General features: G+C 45.6%; 1 long non-coding RNA gene across 2 annotated transcripts; it reads right to left on the reverse strand.

Annotated features, from left to right (window-relative positions):
• Positions 1 to 1,283: 1,283 nt before the first annotated feature.
• On the reverse strand, positions 1,284 to 4,772 carry LOC119295134. 2 transcript variants are annotated; one of them, XR_005143773.1, is made up of 8 exons: positions 4,438 to 4,772; positions 4,012 to 4,360; positions 3,676 to 3,849; positions 3,197 to 3,410; positions 2,984 to 3,045; positions 2,376 to 2,481; positions 1,399 to 1,554; positions 1,284 to 1,301 (listed from the first exon to the last, which is right to left on the reverse strand). It is a non-coding gene; the product is annotated as an uncharacterized LOC119295134 (long non-coding RNA). The 2 variants fall into 2 exon arrangements; XR_005143774.1 differs by lacking the exon at positions 2,376 to 2,481.
• Positions 4,773 to 9,368: the final 4,596 nt, after the last annotated feature.

Raw genomic sequence — 9,368 nt, forward strand, 5'->3', positions numbered from 1 at the left:
CCGTTGCGGCCGCGGCCGTCGCGACCTCCCCGCCTCTTCTGGCGGCCCTGGTCAGGGGCGGCGGGCGGTGGTGGAGCCGCGGCGCGAGGAGGCTGCGGGAGGGCGGGGATGCCCTTGGTGGTGCCGGCGTGGAGGGCGGCGAGAGGAGCTTGCCGCGCCGCGTGACGAAGGCGCTTTTCCTCCATGCGAAGGTACGTGACCGCCTTGGCGTACGTCGGCGTGAGGAGGGAGAGATTGGCGGCGGACTGGCCGAGGTCGGGGTGGAGGCCGCGAAGGAGGTTGGTGAGGAGGACGGAGTCGTCGATGTTCATGCCGACATCGCGGAGTTCGTCTGCAAGAACCTTCATCCGCGTGAAGTACTCGTCGATCGAAAGATCGTTTTGCTGCATGGTGAAAAAATCACCTTGGAGGAAGACGCGGCGTTGGAGTTGATTGTCGAGGAAGAGATCGCACAGCCGTGTCCACATGGTGTACGCCGACGAATCGCGGGAGTTCACCATGTTGAAGATGCCGGGAGAGATGGTGAGGAAGAGCCACTTGACGATGCAGGCGTCCACAGCGAGCCACTCGTCGTCGTCCTTCATGTCGGTGTAGTCGACGCTCCCGTCAACGTGCTCGATGAGACGGTAGGAGCGGAACAATAGCGCAAAGTACGTGCGCCATGCGTTGTAGGACGGCGAGGCGAGGTCGAGGATGACCGGAACATGATCCTTGATGTGGATCTCGTTGAGGCGATCGGAGGCGAACGTGGTGCCGGAGAAGGAGCCGGCGTCGGAGGCAGAGGGTTTGGCCATGGAGATGGTTGGGGTTTTTGGGTGAGAGGGGTAGAGCGGCGGCGGCTACAGGAGGTACAGAGGAGCGGTGGCGGCGATTAGGGTTTTGGGAGGGAGAGGTGGCGGCAGGAGGAGAGGGTGCGGCGGGAGTAGAGGCTGCGGCGGCGGCGAGTGCTAGGCGCGGCGGCGGCGGCAGGAGGAGTGGGCGCGGCGGCGGCTAGGGCTAGGCGCGGCGGCGGCGGCAGGAGGAGTTGGCGCGGCGGCGGCTAGGGCTAGGCGCGGCGGCGACGGGTTGCGGAAGCGATAGGATCACGGTAAAACTGATACCATGTAGAAGACTATAGGATGCAACTCAATTGTATTCCATCGGAGTCGGTTACATTATATACAAGAGGTGTCTTGCGTGACAAGCCAACTAACTCTACAATATCTCTAGAGATCAATCTATACAAGGCTAGAGATAAGAGGAGAATCAGTCGAAAATAAATACGAGGATATCACGTTTCAACACATGGGGATGTCTTCGACCTACAGGGTGCACCATAATAAGCAATTGAGCATGCATCAATGCAAATAGGTGGAGGCAGAGCACCCCGATAGCAGTGTGAGATTTGTGGGTACTTACCATCTGGCTGTGGGTGACGAGGTGAACATTGAGGTCGGGCAAAAATGATGTGGCACGCCATCGAGGTCAGTGTCGCACACGGTCAGTCATCCTTGTGAACGTTTCTCTTAAGTAAATGAGCATTTCACCTCATAGTATCAGCATCTCTCTGAAGTCCTGAAAAGACATTTCACCTCATAATATCAGGTAATTAGAAGATTAAGCAAATGAGCATTTCACCTCATAATATCAACATTTTCTCTTAAGTCCTGAAATGACATTTCACGTGTGTATTCAAGTAGCCCTTCACGATTCACATGTTCACACAGATATGATGAATTACTGGAGTTGGACATATTTCCCTATGTACAGGGCTTAATAATGTGTGCATCACAATTAGTTTTTCACCTCGCAAATATATGACTATATGAGAATACACACCTTGGAAAATATTTCCAAAAATAAGAACTGCTAGCAAAAGGCTATCTGTTTTTGCTTAAGAAATAGTTTCCTAAGATTCTGCGGTATTGCCTAGGTAAACAGACACCGCATAAGCACTTCCCAATTGCAAGGGGTAAGCACAGTCAGAGTGTGAAGCCCAACCAAAAGGATTTAACATGGTAGCTACAGTTTCGCCAAAATATCTTCATGAAGAACACGTTTAATTTCAAATATCCACAAGAATCTATCGGAGGCATAGCCATGTATGGTGTGACAGTAAGGAACATCTCCAACTCAATTAGTTCTTGAAATAAAATTAGGCAGCGGTTCTGAAGAACATACTGCCAGTAGGGAAGTTCATTCAAAAAATTCAGCCACCTCAGGAGTATAAAGGTAACAGATGGCGACAATCCAAAAGGCCATGTAACACAAGAAAGGGGTCTACTGCACGCATATATACTAATTTGGCAAACAAAGAAAAACCGTGAGATCTATTAAGAAACAAAAAGCCTAATGTATTAATTTGGCAAACAAAGAAAGGGGTCTACCGCACGCACATATACTAATGTATTGATTTTGTTCCTGGCCTTTGCGACATCAATTTTTTTCCTCAAAAAGACTGTCCAGCTCCATTCTTGGAACTATGGCTCAAACCACTATTTTCTGGAAAAAGAATACCAGCTTAGGCTTTGAAAAAACAGTATAACGACACAACAAAGTATTAATATTTAGAGTGAATTCCACTTTTTACCCCATATTTATACATTTGTGACACTAATTACCCCTTCGAGTGAAAATTCGTCTAGAATACCCCTTTTGAAATCTTTGGACCCTTGTTTTTTGATGCGTGTCCATCAGGTAAGGTGTGAGGTGACGCCCTGTATCCAAAAACATATGGACGGCCACAAGGAGTAGAATAGATAGACAAGAGAAGCTTGGACAAGATCGCCAATGATGCCCTCCGATCCTTACAATTTTTTTTACAAATCAATGACGCAACATGCCGATCCTATCGACCATAAACAGACAAAATGTAAAACTGGGGTAAAACCGTGTTAAAAGTCTTCAAAATCTGACATTTCGATAAAAGTTCCGCTAAATAGGGTAATATGTGTCACAAATGTACAACTACAAGGTAAAAAATGGAATTCACTCTAATATTTACCATCAAAGACGTCGGACTGAATTTGCTGTTGGGGGGTCTCCAACTCGTAGAAACTCATTATCCTGCAGGGAAAAAGACGTCATCAATTGTTTCAGCAAGTACAAAAACAAGCAAAGATGTCGTTGCGCCGCCGCAGCTTGCACGTCGCCTTGTCCTACCACGAGGGCGTACGTGACAGTGAGAGAGGATGGAGGCGAGGACGCCGGGACGGACCTTGAGAGTTGACGAATGACGGCGCGAGGGCCGGACAGATCCGTCCGTCTCTGCGGTCCATGCTTCTCTAGCCGGGGATGACAACGAAGGCGCCATGGACCACCGCTGCGGCTCGAGCTCCTCCCGGGTCGCTGCTGCACGCGTGGAGAAGGAGGCGGAGGAGGAGGCGGACTTGCGCCAATGCGAGAGGAGCAGGGGATAGGAGGAGCCGTTCCTATGGATAGCATTAGCAAATACATGGACATCTGCATCAGCTTTAGCATGCCATTAAATTAAACAAAGGTTCCAAATTCACTTCCAAACCAATGTAGCGCTGCAGATTTATATACAAAATCTAAACCATTTATCCATCACCCAAGTTAGGAGCTGGTAACAACAATATAACCAACAAATTAATCACAGGTTAGAAGGGTAAACTAATAAAAGTTAGAGATATGCAGACATGGAAGAAAAATAAAACAAATGAAAGAGGATCTTACCAGGAATTTAAGTCCTTGATTTGGCTGTGTAGATGCCAATGTAGAGAGGGGCATTGCCTGCTCTACTTCCTGCTCCAACCCACTTCTTGTGACGCCCACGCTTTATCCTCCTAGCGTCATGTTCCCACCTCCACCTTCCATCTGTTCTTCTCAAAGCAGGCAGGCGAGCTACTCCTGGAATATCGGGGGATGCAGTGATGCAGCAACACAAGGAGATATGCAGACATGGAAGAAAAAGAAAACAAATGAAAGAGGATCTTACCAGGAATTTAAGTCCTTGATTTGGCTGATATGCAGACATGGAAGAAAAAGAAAACAAATGAAAGAGGATCTTACCAGGAATTTAAGTCCTTGATTTGGCTGTGTAGATGCCAATGTAGAGAGGGGCATTGCATGCTCTACTTCCTGCTCCAACCCACTTCTTGTGACGCCCACGCCTTATCCTCCTAGCGTCATGTTCCCACCTCCACCTTCCATCTCTTCTTCTCAAAGCAGGCAGGCGAGCTACTCCTGGAATATCGGGGGATGCAGTGATGCAGCAACACAAGGAGGAGGGATTTCTCCTGCCACCCTTCCCATTTTAGCCTCCCCAACAGCTGAGTGGAGGTGGTCGCTGGGCGAGGGCTCGTCCATGGGAGCAAAGAAGAGGCGTCGACAGCGTGGATCCGTCCTAATTCGCCCCCCTCTATTTTGTCAAGAAGAGAGTACATAAGAAAGAGAAGGAGAGAAATCTGGAAGAAGGGATTGGAGAAGAGAGAATACCATGGAGAAGATGCCGGCACACCCACGTCGGCAGGGTCCCCGGGCGTGTTGTTGACGGAGCCGTGTGGATCTGGGCCGGCCGGATCCAGTGGATAGCTCTCCGCATGCTCGCGCTAGAGCTTGCCCTTGCCCACTGTCGTGTGGTGCAACTGCGACCCAGGCTCCTCCTGTTGAGCACGGAGGCAGAGGAAGAGGCAGCGCAGCAGCAAGGGAGATGAGACGGACGAGCTGAAGGGGGAAATTAGGGGGAGAGGAGGGGAGCCGGCGGCAGCAAGATGGGATGAGGAGATGCGGGAGGAGGAGGTGGTGGAGGCGGAGGAGACGAGGCGGCCGAGAGGGAGGGGGAGCGGAGGCGGCGGGGACACGGAGAAGGGGAGCGAGATGAGGGAGAGAATGGAGATATTTTCACGGGAGAGAGAATGCCTGCCCAATCCTGCTCGCTGCAGTCCACCCCAATCACGCGCTCCTACTCCACGTTACGCCCTGCCACCCACGTTCGCCACTACGGCCCTCCTTTGGATGATCGGCACGCACACACACGACACCCGCTGCAGCCGCTGAAACGGTTGCCCCACGCACAAGGGTGGCCCAACTGTCATATGCTCTAGCCCGAGTGGCGAACGTACAGAAAAATGAACGCTCGGATGTTTGACAGCAGGGTAAAAACCAGCAAGCTGGTACAACGCGGGGTAAAACGATCGGACCAGATTCAAAATAGAGCTCAATGGCCTCAGATGGGCGGGTAGCATAGTGGGATTTATATGTTCAATATGAATTTAGAATGAGTTCATTACAGTACCTAAGTGGTGATTTATTTTCTTATACTAACGGAGCTTACGAGTTTTGGGTTGAGTTTTGTGTGGTCGAAGTTTTCAAGTTTTGGGTAAAGATTCGATGGACTATGGAATAAGGAGTGGCAACAGCCTAAGCTTGGGGATGCCCAAGGCACCCCAAGGTAATATTCAAGGACAACCAAGAGCCTAAGCTTGGGGATGCCCCGGATGGCATCCCCTCTTTCGTCTTCGTTCATCGGTAACTTTACTTGGAGCTATATTTTTATTCGTCACATGATATGTGTTTTGCTTGGAGCGTCATTTTTTTTAGTATTTGCTTGCTGTTATTTAGAGTAATGTTTGGCATCTTTATTTTCAATAAAAATGTCAAGGATAGCCTTTGCCATGCTTATTTTGCTAGTATACATGTTGCTGTTTGAAAACAGAAAGTTTATTGCTGTTGCAAAAATTCCCTAGAAAAGTCAGAGAATGGTATAACATTGAATCTTTTTGCATATTGAGCTATGATAAATGCATTATAGTGAGAATTTTAGTTCATAATTTTTGGAGTCAGGGAAGTATTGTTACTCTTGCATTCTTTACAGACTGTACTGTTTTGGCAGATTGCTGTTATGTTTGCATTGTTTGCATATGTTTGCTTGTTTAATGATTCTATTTGAGGATAGGAGTATTAAATATGTAGAGACATTTATTATTCAATGTTGAATAATAATGTTAGTGATTTTTTACAGTAGAAGATGATATGGTTTTGCATTGGTTTATACTAACCTATCTCACGAGTTCTTGTTGAGTTTGTTGTGAATGAAGCTTTTGATAAAAAAGAGAAACCATGATAAGAGAGGAATTAAGGAGACATAAAAGCTCAAGCTTGGGATGCACAAGGCACCCCAATATAATATTTCAAGAAGTCTCAAGCATCTAAGCTTGGGGATGCCCCGGTAGGCATCCCACCTTTCCTCTTCAACAACTATCGGTTAGTATCGGTTGAGCCTAAGTTTTTGCTTCTTCACATGAGTTGTGATATCCTTGCATCGTCATTTTATTTTGTTTTTCTTGCTGCTTGGATACAATACCAACATCTAAAATTCTTTAATGAGAGAGAGTCTTCACATAGTTGCTTAATTATTTAGCTACTCATTGATCTTCACTTATATCTTATTGGAGTAGTTTGTCGTTTCCTCTAGTGCTTCACTTATATCTTTTAGAGCACGGCGGTGGTTTTATTTTGTAGAAATTAATGAACTCTCATGCTTCACTTATATTACTTTGAGAGTCTTAAACAGCATGGTAATTTGAACGAAAACTTTCATAGGAAGTGAATTGGATGCTATGATCAATTTGATACTTGATAATTGTTTTGAGATATGGAGGTAGTGATATTAGAGTAATGCTAGTTGAGGTGATTATGAAAAATACTTGTGTTAAGGGTTCTAATTCCCGTAGCATGCACGTATGGTGAACCGCTTTGTGATGAAGTTGGAGCACAATTTTATTTATTGATTGTCTTCCTTATGAGTGGCGGTCGGGGACGAGCGATGGTTTTTTCCTACCAATCTATCCCCCTAGGAGCATGCGCGTAGTGCTTTGGTTTTTGATGACTTCTAAATTTTTGCGACAAGTGCATGAGTTTTTTTGATTAATGTTGAGTCCATGGATTATACGCACGCTTTCACCCTTCCATTATTGCTAGCCTCTCTTGTGCCGCGCAACTTTCGCTGGTACCATACACCCACCATATACCTTCCTCAAAATAGCCACCATACCTACCTATTATGGCATTCCCATAGCCATTCCGAGATATATTGCCATGCAACTTTCCACTGTTCCGTTCAATATCATTATGACACACATTACTTTGTCATATTGCTTTTTGCATGATCATGCAGTTGACATCGTATTGATGGCAAGGCCACCTTCATAATCTTCATACATGTCGCTCTTGATTCATTGCATATCCCGGTACACCGCCGGAGGCATTCATATAGAGTCATATCTTGTTCTAGATTTGAGTTGTAAATACATAAAAGTGTGATGATCTTCATCATTAGAGTATTGTCCTAGTGAGGAAAGGATGATGAAGACTATGATTCCCCCACAAGTCGGGATGAGACTTCGGACTTTACAAAAAGAAAAAAAAGAAAAAAAGAGAAAGGCCAAAAAAAAGGGAAGGCCAAAGAAGAAAAGGGAGAAAGAAAAAAAGATAAAAAAGATAAAAAGAAAATGAGAGAAAAAGAGAGAAGGGACAATGCTACTATCTCTTTTTCCACACTTGTGCTTCAAAATAGCACCATGATCTTCATGATATAGAGTCTCATATGTTGTCACTTTCATATACTAGTGGGAATTTTTCATTATAGAACTTGGCTTGTATATTCCAATGATGGGCTTCCTCAAAAGTGCCCTAGGTCTTCGTGAGCAAGCAAGTTGGATGCACCCCACTTAGTTTCTTTTGTTGAGCTTTCATATATTTATAGCTCTAGTGCATCCGTTGCATGGCAATCCCTACTCACTCACATTGATATCTATTAATCGGCATCTCCATAGCCCGTTGATACGCCTAGTTGATGTGAGACTATCTTCTCCTTTTTGTCTTCTCCACAACCACCATTCTATTCCACATATAGTGTTATGTCCATGGCTCACGCTCATGTATTGCGTGAAAGTTGAAAAAGTTTGAGATTATTAAAGTATGAAACAATTGCTTGGCTTGTCATCGGGGTTGTGCAAGATTAAATACTTTGTGTGATGAAGATAGAGCAATAGGCATACTATATGATTTTGTAGGGATAACTTTCATTGGCCATGTTATTTTGAGAAGACATGATTACTTTGATTAGTATGCTTGAAGTGTTACTATTTATTTTATCAATATGAACTTTTATTTTGAATCATTTGGATCTGAACATTCATGCCACAATAAAGAGAAATTACATTGAGAATCATGCTAGGTAGCATTCCACATCAAAAATTCTGTTTTTATCATTTACCTACTCGAGGATGAGCAGGAATTAAGCTTGGGGATGCGTGATACGTCTCCAACGTATCTATAATTTTTGATTGTTCCATGCTATTATATTACCTGTTTTGAATGATTATGGGCTTTATTATACACTTTTATATTACTTTTGGGACTAACCTATTAACCGTAGGCCCAGCCCATATTGTTGTTTTCTTGCCTGTTTGAGTATTTCGATGAAAAGGAATATCAAACAGAGTCCAAACGGAATGAAACCTTCGGCAACGTGATTTTTTGGAAGAATATCATCCTAGAGACGTGGAGTTCAAGTTAGAAGATACTCGAGGACTCCACGAGATAGGAGCCCCCCTGTAGAGTGCGCCCCCTGTCTCGTGGGCCCCTCGAGCACCTACCGACCGACTTCTTTCGCCTATATATTCCCTCGTACCCTAAAAACAACGAATATCAGGATAGATCGGGAGTTCCGCCGCCGCAAGCCTCTGTATCCACCAAAAACCTCTCGGGAGCCCTTCCTGGCACCCTGGCGGAGGGCGGATCCTTCACCGGTGGCCATATTCATCATCCCGGCGCTATCCCTGACGAGGAGGGAGTAGTTCACCCTCGGGGCTGAGGGTATGTACCAGTAGCTATGTGTTTGATCTCTCTCTCTCTCTCTCTCTCTCTCTCTCTCTCTCTCTCTCTCTCGTGTTCCCTCTATGGCACGATCTTGATGTATCCCGAGCTTTGCTATTGTAGTTTGATCTTATGATGTTTCTCCCCCTCTACTCTCTTGTGATGAATTGAGTTTCCCTTTTGAAGTTATCTTATCGGATTGAGTCTTTTATGAGAACACTTGATGTATGTCTTGCCGTGTTTATCTGTGGTGACAATGGGATATCATGTGCCTCTTGATGTATGTTTGGGTGACCAACTTGCGGGTTCCGCCCATGAACCTATGCATAGGGGTTGGCACACGTTCTTGACTCTCCAATAGAAACTTTGGGGCACTCTTTGAAGTTCTTTGTGTTGTTTGGACGAATCTGAGATTGTGCGATGCATATCGTATAATCATGCCCACGGATACTTGAGGTGACAATGGAGTATCTAGGTGACATTAGGGTTTTTGTTGATTTGTGTCTTAAGGTGTTATTCTAGTACGAACTCTTGCATAGATTGATCCG

Source organism: Triticum dicoccoides, chromosome 4B, assembly GCF_002162155.2.
Source record: "Triticum dicoccoides isolate Atlit2015 ecotype Zavitan chromosome 4B, WEW_v2.0, whole genome shotgun sequence".
NCBI lineage: Eukaryota > Viridiplantae > Streptophyta > Magnoliopsida > Poales > Poaceae > Triticum > Triticum dicoccoides.